Source organism: Schistocerca nitens, chromosome 2 (assembly GCF_023898315.1).
Source record: "Schistocerca nitens isolate TAMUIC-IGC-003100 chromosome 2, iqSchNite1.1, whole genome shotgun sequence".
Classification (NCBI taxonomy): Eukaryota; Metazoa; Arthropoda; class Insecta; order Orthoptera; family Acrididae; genus Schistocerca; species Schistocerca nitens.
The window spans coordinates 1,083,708,766-1,083,722,769 of NC_064615.1; the positions used below are offsets into that span (position 1 = coordinate 1,083,708,766).

Below are 14,004 nucleotides of genomic sequence, written 5' to 3' on the forward strand. Positions count from 1 at the left end.
AAAGCAGCTGTCACCTAAAACTGCCTTGAATATAATTGTGGAATGAAATATGAAACCAGTATGGTGGTGTGAACAGTCACTGGGACAGCATAGCTTATATATTGAAACAGACTCCGGAAAACATATTAAACAAGACAGAAGTATCAATTTAAATAATGCTTGGTGTATGGCAGTCAGTTTATTAGTGTCAGTAGCCATAATATTCTGCAGAGTTAGAAAATGTTGAATTTGCAGTTGACAGGATCAGTGCTGGCTCTTAAAAAATATATATCAAATGGCATAGTGTGGGTCTGGAATATAACTTTGCTACAAATAAGTGAGACCAAAGAATAATTCAGTCTGGTTGGAGTCCAAGCAGTGAGTGCACAACAGCAAAACTTGGAACACATGAAAGACAGCTGGGTCTATGAATGAAATACCGTGCACAAAGTGGAAACTTTGCAAAACGCTCGCTCAGAAGTACAATTAACCATAAAAATTGGTGCATAGGAACATCAATTTTGTTTTGCTTACTTTGTTTTAGTCACATTTTGTCAGTTGTGACTTCCTCCATACCAACAAATTTAATGGCATTGTCATCACAGATCCTCACTGAGCAAGTTTTGGTACTGCTCTCTGTGCTTAAAACTGTCTCAAGTGGAATGTGGCTGTGTCTAGTTGTTGCAGTTGCAGCTATGGTCGGGTCCGTGGTTTGCTTTGTTCTTTTTATTACTATGACCGGTTTCGACAAAGCTGCGCTGTCATCATCGGATTTTGTAACGTTATTATATGTACATGCTTGTTGCAACGCTGGAAGTCACATAGTGATGTTGAATCAAACTGCAATAAAAAGAGTGAAAGGGGACATCAGCATGTTACAAAGAAAAATATAATTAAAACATACAACATGTTGTGTTGATATCCAAGAAAACACTAACAACTTGACACCACAACGGTCGCAACAAGCATGTCATCTATTAATATTACAAGTTCCGATGATGACAGGATAGATCTGTCGAAACCGGTCACAGTAAAAAAATTGCTAGCGATTTTGGCAAACTGAAAATAATACTACTATATTGCGAAACCCTCCATCGCTATTAAAGAGGTCTCTCCCAAAGGAACCACGCCAGTTGAACTGAGTGTAACAGAGTTAATAAACATAATTTTCGATCCAGCAATGAATCTCTGAGGGAGGGGTGGTGGGGGTGGTGGGCGAAGAACATGAAGTTTCATTAGTTACGCACAAGAATGACTAACTATGAAACGATAATGTAAGTGGGTAGACTTATCAGACGGCTAAGTCTCCCTCGACCCGATGTCCTACCCCTTTTGCTAAACGTCACCTGACCTTTTCCTTCGCCTCTCTTCCTTCCCCCTCAACCGTTCTGCCAGAAGAAGAAGTTACTATCTCCGAAAGCTTACAAATTTCAATCCCTTTTATATGCATTTACTCCTGCCGCCGCTTGATTAGTAGATTTTTTATTTATCCACGTACACTATATTTTAAAAAATCGATTCTTTTAGTTGAGTTAACTATGAAATGAAATTCACAATAAGATAAAACCCTGAATTTATTAGCACAAACTGATTGTTTTAAACATTGTCAAGTAATTCAGTAAAAACTTATTTGAGATGTAACAACAATAATAATATGAAACTTCCTGGCAGATTAAAACTGTGTGCCCGACCGAGACTCGAACTCGGGACCTTTGCCTTTCGCGGGCAAGTGCTCTGCCATCTGAACTACCGAAGCACGACTCACGCCCGCTACTGACAGCTTTCCTTCTGCCAGTATCTCGTCCCCTACCTTCCAAACTTTACAGAAGCTCTCCTGCGAACATTGCAGAACTAGCACTCCTGAAAGAAAGGATACTGCGGAGACATGGCTTAGCCACAGCCTGGGGGATGTTTCCAGAATGAGAGTTCTGCAAGGCTCGCAGGAGAGCTTCTGTAAAGTTTGGAAGGTAGGAGACGAGATACTGGCAGAAGTAAAGCTGTGAGTACCGGCCGTGAGTCGTGCTTCGGTAGTTCACATGGCACAGCACTTGCCCGCGAAAGGCAAAGGTCCCGAGTTCGAGTCTCGGTCGGGCACACAGTTTTAATCTGCCAGGAAGTTTCATATCAGCGCACACTCCGCTGCAGAGTGAAAATCTCATTCTGGAAACAATAATAATAAACAAAAAATAATAACATTTAAATGACTTTTGGTTGGCAAAGTTTAGAAAGGGAAGCACGTTAAGTGAAGTTTAGCTCTCTTACACTGAAGCGCTAAAGAAACTGGTATATGCATGTGTATTCAAATACAGAGGTGTGTAAGCAGGCAGAATACGGCACTGCGATTGGCAACGCCTATATAAGACAACAAGTGTCTGGCGCAGTTGTTAGGTCGGTTACTGCTGCTACAAAGGCAGGTAATCAAGATTTAATGTGGTGTTACGGTTGGCGCACGAGCGATGGGACATTGCATCTCCGAGGCAGCGATGAAGTGGGGATTTTCCCGTACGACCGTTTCATGAGTGTACCGTGAACATCAGGAATCCGGTAAAACATCAAATCTCCGACATCCCATGCAGGAACGGGATCAACGATGACAGAAGAGAACCTTTCACGTGACGGAAGAGCAACACTTCCGTAAATTGCTGCAGATTTCAATACTGGGCCATCAACAATTGTCAGCGTGCGAACCATTCAACGAAACATCATTGATAAGGGCTTTCGGGGCCGAAGGCCCACCAGTGTATCCTTGATGACGGCAAGACACAAAGCTTTACGCCTCGCCTGGGCCCGTCAACACCGTCATTGGACTGTTGATGACTGGAAGGAAACATTTTGCCTTGTCGGTCGACTCGTTTCAAATTGCATCGAGCGAATGGGCGTGTACGAGTATGGAGACAACCTCATGAATCCATGGAACCTGCGTGTCAGCAGGGACTGTTCAAGCTGGTGCAGACTCTGTAATGGTGTGTAGTTGGAGTGATATGAAACCCTTGATACGTCTAGATACTACTCTGACAGGTGACACGTACATAAGCATTCTCCCTGATAACCTGCATCCGATCACGTCCATTGTGCATTCCGATGCACTTGGGCAGTTCCATTAGGACAATGCGACACCCCGCACGTCCGTAACACAGTGGTTCCAGGAACACTCTTCTGGCTTTAAACACTTCCGCAGGCCACCAGACTCCCCAGACATGAACGTTATTGAGCATACCTGGGATGCCTTGCAAAGTAGTGTTCAGAATAGATCTCCATTCCACTCTTACGGATTTATGGAGAACCCTACGGGATGCATGGTGTCAGTTCCCTCCAGCAGTACTTCAGACATTTGTCCAGTCCATGCCCCGAAGTGTCGAGGCACTTCTGCGTGTTCGCGGGGGCCCTACACGATATTAGGCAGGTGTACCAGTTTCTTTGGCTCTTCAGTGTGTGACTTTTAACTGATCCAATTACTCTATTCGACAACAGTGACTGCTTAGAACAGAAGGAAATCTGTAATGCAGAGTGAAAAGTATGTAAACCGACAAACTCTGGGAGGTTGTAGGGGACATCAAAACAAATATTTTTCCCTAATGTCATTTTTTCCTATGGGGATTATTTAAACCAGTGCAGGCCGTATTACGCTCTTCAGTTGCTAGAGGCCGTATTACGATCTTTAGTTGTTAGAAGGCGTATTACTTCAGTTGTAGGCAACTGCTGTCCACCAGTGTAGTAGTGCATTGTCTCTGTTTGCTAATGGAGCGATACACCTGGAGTGAGTACACTGATATGGTTGGTGCGTACTACGTAGCGCACCACAAGGGACGAGCTGCACAGCGGGTTTATTAACAACAATATCCTAATCGCCGTATCCCGCATCATACGACCTTTGCTGCTGTGTACCAACGTCTGCATGAGACCGGGTCATCTCGCAGATTACCTAGACAGGGAGGCCGTCGCACTTTAAGAACGCTGCAATTTGAGGGAGCTGCCTTGCAGCATGTGGAGCGCGATCCTTCAATCAGCACTCGTGCAATTGCACGTAACATGGGGACGAATCAGACGACTGTAAGAACGAGAGCAGTTGTAACGTTCATTTCACTTACAGCGTGTCCACAACCTGGAACCAGTTGATTATCCACCCAGAGCACAGTTTTCGCAATGGTACCTGGAACAGTGTGAAATGCATCCTACATTTCCATCCTTTGTGTTGTTTACCGATGAAGCAACGTTCGAGCGTGATGGAGTCTTCAACATGCACAATTCGCATGTTTGGAGTGGGGATAACCCACATGCCACAGTTAGTGGCGCTCATCAAGTGCGACTCTTCGTTAATGTGTGGGTCGGTGTTGTTGGGGACTGTTTAATTGGGCCGTAACTGCTACCTAGGCCATTAAATGGCAGGCAATATTACAATTTTCTCTCCAGAGCATTGCCAGAATTGCTGGAAGACATCCCGCTCCCTACAAGACAACACATGTGGTTCCAACATGACGGGGCGCCGGCACGTTTCAGTCGTCGTGTGCGTCGATTCCTGGACCGACGGTTCCCAGAAACGTGGATTGGCAGAGGTGGTCCTGTACCATGGCCTGCTCGATCCCCAGGTATGTCCCCTCTGGACTTTTTTGTGTGGGGAGAGATGCGCAACCTTGTTTACGCAACTCCTGTTGCATCAGAAGAGGATCTGGTTGCCCGGATAGTAGCAGCAGCAGGAACAATTCAAGATACTCGTGGGGTTTTTGCCCGTGTCAGACAGAACATGATTCGATGGTGTAACCTTTGTTTACGTGTCAATGGAGGCATTTTTGAAAATCTACTGTAATTGAAACTGGGTTGTGTTAATGTGTTGTCTCTTGGTCATAAAAAATGGAAAAGTATTTGTTGGTTTAATTAATTTGCTGCCAGAGAAATCTTCCTCTACCGGTTTAAATACTCCTCATAGGAAAAAATAACATTAGGGAAAAATATTTTTTGATGCCCCCTACAACCTCCCAGAGTTTGTCGGTTAAAATACTTTTCACCCTGTACATCTGTGCCTGTCCCAGTGGCCAGTTAGAACCTAAGCGTGAAGTGTGGAGGTTACTAAAATGATCGTGACCCATACTAACGGCGCTGCCCGTAAATCTGACCACAATTGCAGTACGAACGTACTGACTGTGGGAGGTGCTGACGGCTGCGAAGCGCGCCCGTGTGCGCCCTTCTTATGGATCGTCCTCGGACGAGGTCTGATCGAAGTGTATCCTAGTTGAGTGCAGAATCCTAAGTGTAAAAAGCGAAATCACAGCTGCAGATAGACACCGAAGTGTGCTCTCTGGAAGCAGAGCCTGAATCCACTCTGCTCTGAGCAGAATCCGAAGTGCCAGAAAAGACTTGCAACAGCGCAGCTAGAGGACCAACATTCAGCGAATTCCTGCACAAATACACAACGAGATTGTGCATCGAAAGCCGCGATGTCCCCGGAGCATCGAAACAAGGACTATGTGATTTCTCCCAAACCGCTTCTGTCCACTGGTTCCATACCTACGAGATGAGCCATTTTCAATAAACTGCACGGACTGTCACATCCCAGGATTCGTCCAACAACGAAGCTCATTACTGACCGCTTCGTCTGACTAAATGTCAAGGAATACTAAATCTTCAACGCAAGTATCCACTGCCTGCCAGCATTCCAAAATAAGAGAGCCTGCATAACCACGGCTCGACCATTACTCTGTTCCTAAGGGCCGTTTTCAGCACGTCCACTGAGATTTCGTCGAGTCCCTTCCTGATTCAATCTACATCTACATGGTTACTTTGCAATTCACACTTAAGTGCCTGGCAGAGGGTTCATCGAACCATTTTCATACTACTTCTCTACCATTCCACTTTCGAATGGCTCTTGGGAAAAAGGAGCACCTAAATCTTTCCGTTCGAGCTCTGCTTTCTCTTATTTTATTATGATGATCATTCCTCCCTACGTAGGTGGGTGTTCACAAAATATTTTCGCATTCGGAAGAGAAAGTTGGTGATTGAAATTTCGTAAATAGATCTCGCCGCAAAGAAATCCGCCTTTGTTTCAGTGACTGCCACCCCAACTCGCGTACCATATCAGTTACACTCTCACCCCTATTTCGCGATAACACGAAACTCGCTGCCCTTCTTTGCGCTTTTTCGATGTCCTCCGTCAATCCTACCTGGTAAGGATCCCATACAGCGCAGCAATATTCCAGCAGAGGACGGACAAGTGTAATGTAGGTTGACTCTTTAGTGGGTAGTTTATTATCATGATCATTCCTCCCTACGTAGGTAGGTGTTCACAAAATATTTTCGCATTCGGAAGAGAAAGTTGGTGATTGAAATTTCGTAAATAGATCTCGCCGCAAAGAAATCCGCCTTTGTTTCAGTGACTGCCACCCCAACTCGCGTACCATATCAGTTACACTCTCACCCCTATTTCGCGATAACACGAAACTCGCTGCCCTTCTTTGCGCTTTTTCGATGTCCTCCGTCAATCCTACCTGGTAAGGATCCCATACAGCGCAGCAATATTCCAGCAGAGGACGGACAAGTGTAATGTAGGTTGACTCTTTAGTGGGTTTGTCGCATCTTCTAAGTGTTCTGTCAACAAAGCGCAGTCGTTGTTTCGCCTTCCCCACAGTGTTATCTATGTGGTCTTTCCAATTTAAGTTGCTCGTAATTGTAATTCCTAGGTATTTAGTCAAATTGACATCCCTTAGATTTGTGCGATTTATCGTATACCCAAAATTTATCGTATTTACTGGATGATCTCGCACTCTTCTTTATTTAGAGCCAATTGCCACGTTTCGCACCATACAGAAATTCACTCTACATCATTTTGTAATTGGAATTGATCGTCTGATGATTTTACTAGACGGTAAAGTACAGCGTCATCTGCAAACAATCTAAGGGGGCTGCTCAGATTATCACCTAGATCATCAATGTAAATCAGGAACAGCAGAGGGCCTATGGCACTACCTTGCGGAACGCCAGATATCACTTCTGTTCTGCTCGATGATTTACCGTTTATCACTAAGACCCGTGACCTCTCTGAGAGGAAATCACGAATCCAGTCACACAACTGAGACGATACTCCATATGCACGCAATTTGATTAATTGTCGCTTCTGAGGAACAGTATAAAAAGCCTTCTGTAAATCTAGGAATATGGAATCGATCTGAGATCCCTTGCCGACAACACTCATTACTTCGTGGGAATAAAGAGCTAGCTGTGTTGCACAAGAACGATATTTTCTGAATCCGTGTTGGTTATGTATCAATAAGTCATTTTTTTCAAGGTGGTTCATAATGTTCGAGTATAGTATATGCTCTAAAATCCTACTGCAAATTGAGGTCAGTGATATGGGTGTGTAGTTCATTGGGTTACTCCTATTTCCCTTCTTGAATTTTGGTGTGACCTGTGCTACTTTCCAGTCTTTAGGAACAGTCCTTTTGTGGTGTACATACTGTAAGACCTTCAGTACACACATCATCAGATTATTTGACTTGTCGCTCAAACGAAGTAGGCAAGTGTCAGTAATATGTCCCGTGGTCTTATCGTGGCGTGTTTATCTTCTGCCGTTAGGTCAGACGATAGAAATGCCACTTGCACGCCTGGAGTAGCAGATTGACGGTGACCAACTTTAAACACAGCTTGATTAATTTTCACACACATTTATTAAAGTAATAACAAGCATAAACATTACTTAACTTGGTTCTGGATGCTATTTACAATTGACAACCCGAAGTTCCTTTGGTATTGGTACGTTAATCTTATTCTCACATATATCTCTGATACTTGACAAAAGTGTCTGTACATTTATCTTCATGGCTATGTACAGGAATATGGTAATCTTATTAGGCGCAGACTGAAACTTGGCTATAGAATGGTACAGACAAATGTAGAGCTCGTGCAGACTGGTACAGATTAATGCAGATTGGTACAGACTGGTGCAGACAAATGCAGACTGACTGATCGGAGGTCTGTACACTCGTTATAGTACCTCGCGCGTTCATGTATCATTGTGCGAGTGTGATCCGCGAGGATAAAAGGTTCTACGTTAGCAGCAATCTCATTGGCTGCGTTACATATTAATACGCGGATCTGCGGAAGCAGAATTTGGTCCGTCTCTATGGCAGCGCCATCTCGTAGTGCGGAGACGGACGAGCGCTGCGCCTGCGCTGTTGTGCTTAGCGGGGCGCGCTCTAGTGGGAAAGTTGTGTACGCGCTGACTACGTGGAAGTATGTACATAACACCTTTCGTCAAGTAAGCGGTTGTATATGATTGCTAAGAAAGGCCCTAGTGTCTGCATACTCTGAAAGGAACCTGATTGGTATACCATCTGGACCGGAAGGCTTGCCTTTCATAAGTGATTTGAGTTGTTTTGCAACACCTAAGATATCTACTTTCACTCATGATAACGGCTGTTCCGGTTTCGAATTTTGGAATATTTACTTCATCTTCTTTCGCGAAGGAATTATGGAAAACTGTATTTGGTAACTCCGCTTTAGTGACACCATCATCGGTAGCATTTCCATCGCTATCGCACAATGACGGTATTGACTGTTTTTTTTTGCCACTGGTGTACTTTACATACGACCAGAATCTCTTTGAGTTTTCTACCATATTTTGAGACATTGTTTCATTGTGGAAACTATTAAAAGCATCTCACATTGACGAGCTTCCGTGAAACTTAGCCAGTCTTGCGGATTTTGCTTTTTTCTTTGCTTCTGCAACAGTGTTCAGATGTGTTTGTGTACCATGATGGATCAGTCCCATCTCTTATTGACTTATGCGGTATGAATCTACCTATTGCTGTCGATACTGTATCTTTGATCTTCAAATGTTTATAGATATATTCTTTCAGCGACTGACAGAGTAACACGCTGGGTCGAGACCACACCAATTCCGGACATCTCTGCTGAAACAATTGCAATACCGTTTATCAGCTAATGGTTTTCTCCTTTCCGTTGCCCCGTCACAGTAACAACAAATCAAGGAAAACAGTCAGCACCTTTAACTGAACACCTGCTACGAATGCAGTGTTCAGCGTTTTTGGGCAACAGCTTACAAAACCTTAGGAGACCTCAGACACACTAATCGACGACCTTCTTGTCGTGGAAGGACAAGGTGAGCAACACGTCCACGACGGCACACCACCAGAAGCGATCACCCGTCAATACTGCCTCCCGCTGGTGGTTGATCTGGATTCCATCATTTCCACATTTTCTGCACACGACTTTCTCACAGTCGCGGCTCCTAAAAGGCACTTCCAGCCACATCCTCTGTCATCAGAACAAGAAATATCAACTGGATGCCCCCCCGCCCCCACCGTGTCACCGATACCGCGCAAACCTGCGCGAAGTTGTGCAGCAGTATTCTCCAAACCCCCTCCCAATCACCACGACACCCCCAGCCCTGTGCTCCGCACTCCAGGGAGGGACAGGGGGGAGAGCTTGTGGCGACCTAGCAGAGAATTAAAAAACTTGGTTCATTATTTGAGTGAAAAAGACAGTGTCCACCTATCAGCTGACTTTTCTTTTAATCTTGTGAAGCGCACAAAAGGAAAATAACCTTCTTCATGCCAGGCCTCACCGACCGACATCAATACCTCTGCTCAGTGCAGCACTCCGTGAAGAATGGGCTGCCATTCCCCAAGAAACCTTCCATCACCTGCGAGAGTCGAAGCTGTGATCAAGGCTAAGGGTGGGCCAACACCATGTTGAAAAAAAAAAATGTTCAAATGTGTGTGAAATCTTATGGGACTTAACTGCTAAGGTCATCAGTCCCTAAGCTTACACACTACTTAACCTAAATTATCCTAAGGACAAACACACACACCCATGCCCGAGGGAGGACTCGAACCTCCGCCGGGACCAGCCGGACAGTCCATGAGTGCAGTGCCCCTGACCGCTCGGCTAATCCCGCGGTGCACCATATTGCATCCCAGCATTACCGACGGAGGGCGCCACGAACTTGTAAGTCATTTTCAGTCATGTGTCCGGATACTTTGGATCGCATCATATGGCAGCTAAAATCAGCACACATACAAGAAACACGAACACCCAAAGCCAATCACCCAAAACACATAGATACAAATCACCATCAACATTACAGAGAAGCTAGCAAACAGCAATTTCCTGGTGAAGACAAATGAATCTCCTGCCGGAGAATTACGACGACAGTGAACTCATCCCGCCCCTGACACAATCAACGACGTTACAGGATAGCTGCATTAATACGATAGAATATATAGATGACATGACAATCGGTGGCACCATCCACCACGAGGTGGCAAAGCAAATTAAAAGACAATTACACCACTGGATATGCTTCCAAATAACACAGAGGGAAACTTCCTGGCAGTTTAAAACTGTGTGCCCGACCGAGACTCGAACTCGGGACCTTTGCCTTACGCGGGCAAGTGCTCTACCAACTGAGCTACCGAAGCACGACTCACGCCCGGTACTCACAGCTTTACTTCTGCCAGTACCTCGTCTCCTACCTTCCAAACTTTACAGAAGCACTTGCCCGCGTAAGGCAAAGGTCCCGAGTTCGAGTCTCGGTCGGGCACACAGTTTTAATCTGCCAGGAAGTTTCATATCAGCGCACACTCCGCTGCAGAGTGAAAATCTCATTCTGGAAACATCCCCTAGGCTGTGGCTAAGCCATGTCTCCGCAATATCCTTTCTTTCAGGAGTGCTAGTTCTCCAGGTTCGCAGGAGAGCTTCTGTAAAGTTTGGAAGGTAGGAGACGAGGTACTGGCAGAAGTAAAGCTGTGAGTAGCGGGCGTGAGTCGTGCTTCGGTAGCTCAGTTGGTAGAGCACTTGCCCGCGTAAGGCAAAGGTCCCGAGTTCGAGTCTCGGTCGGGCACACAGTTTTAATCTGCCAGGAAGTTTCATATCAGCGCACACTCCGCTGCAGAGCGAAAATCTCATTCTGGAAACATCCCCTAGGCTGTGGCTAAGCCATGTCTCCGCAATATCCTTTCTTTCAGGAGTGCTAGTTCTGCAAGGTTCGCAGGAGAGCTTCTGTAAAGTTTGGAAGGTAGGAGACGAGGTACTGGCAGAATTAAAGCTGTGAGTACCGGGCGTGAGTCGTGCTTCGGTAGCTCAGTTGGTAGAGCACTTGCCCGCGTAAGGCAAAGGTCCCGAGTTCGAGTCTCGGTCGGGCACACAGTTTTAATCTGCCAGGAAGTTTCATATCAGCGCACACTCCGCTGCAGAGTGAAAATCTCATTCTGGGAACACAGAGGGAGTTGGAAGATGAGCTTACATATATTGTGCACAAGAAAATGTACAAACAAAACCGACATACTCATTCACAATGTCTCCCAACCGAAGTACATCACATCACACATACACAAGATGAACACAAACCAGAATCATCATCACATGGAAAACCCTACGGCACACATAAATGTCAACAGTAAATCAAACCAGTCAGATTTGTCTCGGGAGGTACTCTTCAGCCCGGGCACAAGGAACAAGGAATAGACAGATACGTAGACCCTGAATCAATACACACCGAAACTATCAGGCCACAAACCAATACAAAACTCAGAACTACCGGACCTAGACTTATAAAAGTATACAAATTAGATGAGGACAAATCAGAGGGAGACTCATGTGACTTTGCAACGATGTCAACGTGCGTCTAGAAACAATCTCCACTCCAAACATCAACAAATACAACACAACACATACAGCCAGTCCCACACAAATCACCACCATCGCCGACACCACACCAGCAAGCACCACCAACATCAGTGAAAACGTCTGAAGGCAAAAAGCATTGAAGAAGCGTGTGACAAAACGAAATGTAAACCGTGTGACATCCCAAAGAGATATTAAAAAGTCTACCAATCAGCGGCCAACACCAAGCCACAATCCGTCTAGTACCACCTCAGAAACCGCAACAGAAACCAGCACCAACAGCAAGCCGGCTACACCTAATTATGGTAATTTAGAATTTAACTTAGTTTTAAGTAGGCTAGAGAAAAAAGAGATACTGCAGACAGCGCGGCGGATGTTACTTAGATTGTGCCATCCAAAGGAAGATTCTCTCTGTTTTCCAGTAACTGAGCAGACAGACAGAATCATCCTAAACACAGAGAATATTCCTACACCAGCAGAGCTGATGCTCGACCTCATGCTCCAGGTCTGCCTGCGCAGATCAGAATCATTCGACTTGGACAAAATACACTCCTGGAAATTGAAATAAGAACACCGTGAATTCTTTGTCCCAGGAAGGGGAAACTTTATTGACACATTCCTGGGGTCAGATACATCACATGATCACACTGACAGAACCACAGGCACATAGACACAGGCAACAGAGCATGCACAATGTCGGCACTAGTACAGTGTATATCCACCTTTCGCAGCAATGCAGGCTGCTATTCTCCCATGGAGACGATCGTAGAGATGCTGGATGTAGTCCTGTGGAACGGCTTGCCATGCCATTTCCACCTGGCGCCTCAGTTGGACCAGCGTTCGTGCTGGAGGTGCAGACCGCGTGAGACGACGCTTCATCCAGTCCCAAACATGCTCAATGGGGGACAGATCCGGAGATCTTGCTGGCCAGGGTAGTTGACTTACACCTTCTAGAGCACGTTGGGTGGCACGGGATACATGCGGACGTGCATTGTCCTGTTGGAACAGCAAGTTCCCTTGCCGGTCTAGGAATGGTAAAACGATGGGTTCGATGACGGTTTGGATGTACCGTGCACTATTCAGTGTCCCCTCGACGATCACCAGTGGTGTATGGCCAGTGTAGGAGATCGCTCCCCACACCATGATGCCGGGTGTTGGCCCTGTGTGCCTCGGTCGTATGCAGTCCTGATTGTGGCGCTCACCTGCACGGCGCCAAACACGCATACGACCATCATTGGCACCAAGGCAGAAGCGACTCTCATCGCTGAAGACGACACGTCTCCATTCGTCCCTCCATTCACGCCTGTCGCGACACCACTGGAGGCGGGCTGCACGATGTTGGGGCGTGAGCGGAAGACGGCCTAACGGTGTGCGGGACCGTAGCCCAGCTTCATGGAGACGGTTGCGAATGGTCCTCGCCGATACCCCAGGAGCAACAGTGTCCCTAATTTGCTGGGAAGTGGCGGTGCGGTCCCCTACGGCACTGCGTAGGATCCTACGGTCTTGGCGTGCATCCGTGCGTCGCTGCGGTCCGGTCCCAGGTCGACGGGCACGTGCACCTTCCGCCGACCACTGGCGACAACATCGATGTACTGTGGAGACCTCACGCCCCACGTGTTGAGCAATTCGGCGGTACGTCCACCCTGCCTCCCGCATGCCCACTATACGCCCTCGCTCAAAGTCCGTCAACTGCACATACGGTTCACGTCCACGCTGTCGCGGCATGCTACCAGTGTTAAAGACTGCGATGGAGCTCCGTATGCCACGGCAAACTGGCTGACACTGACGGCGGCGGTGCACAAATGCTGCGCAGCTAGCGCCATTCGACGGCCAACACCGCGGGTCCTGGTGTGTCCGCTGTGCCGTGCGTGTGATCATTGCTTGTACAGCCCTCTCGCAGTGTCCGGAGCAAGTATGGTGGGTCTGACACACCGGTGTCAATGTGTTCTTTTTTCCATTTCCAGGAGTGTATATATAGATCATATAAGAGCACACGGACGAATATATATCGATTACTCACAGACAGGCAGTAAATGTTTTGCATACGTAAAACACCCAGAACACATAGACAAAAAATGAATAGCTTACAACATAATACAAAAAACAGTACGACAGTCAGCGCGGAAATCTCTATAATAGCACAAGACTTGCAGGCAGACCTCATGTGCTTACAAGAACCTTATAATAGAAATGGTCAGCTAATATGTCTACCAAAACATGATACCACCATTAACAGGCAGCAGTGACTGTAAGGATGCAGTAGTAATTTTAAATAGAACTTATAATTAAGGTAAACAGTTATGTAATCAACACTTAGTTACCATAGAGATAACTAATGGGAACGTCACATGGGTTACTGCATCCATGTACACCCAATACAGCGATCAAACA

At 46.2% G+C, this 14,004-nt stretch overlaps 3 non-coding genes across 3 annotated transcripts; 2 read left to right on the forward strand and 1 right to left on the reverse strand.

The window, feature by feature from the left end:
• Positions 1-10,335: 10,335 nt before the first annotated feature.
• On the reverse strand, positions 10,336-10,410 carry Trnat-cgu (transfer RNA threonine (anticodon CGU)). Its single transcript has one exon. It is a non-coding gene; the product is annotated as a tRNA-Thr (tRNA).
• Positions 10,411-10,757: 347 nt separating this feature from the next.
• Trnat-cgu (transfer RNA threonine (anticodon CGU)) lies at positions 10,758-10,832 on the forward strand. Its single transcript has one exon. It is a non-coding gene; the product is annotated as a tRNA-Thr (tRNA).
• Positions 10,833-11,058: 226 nt separating this feature from the next.
• On the forward strand, positions 11,059-11,133 carry Trnat-cgu (transfer RNA threonine (anticodon CGU)). The gene has a single exon. It is a non-coding gene; the product is annotated as a tRNA-Thr (tRNA).
• The last annotated feature ends 2,871 nt before the right edge of the window (positions 11,134-14,004 follow it).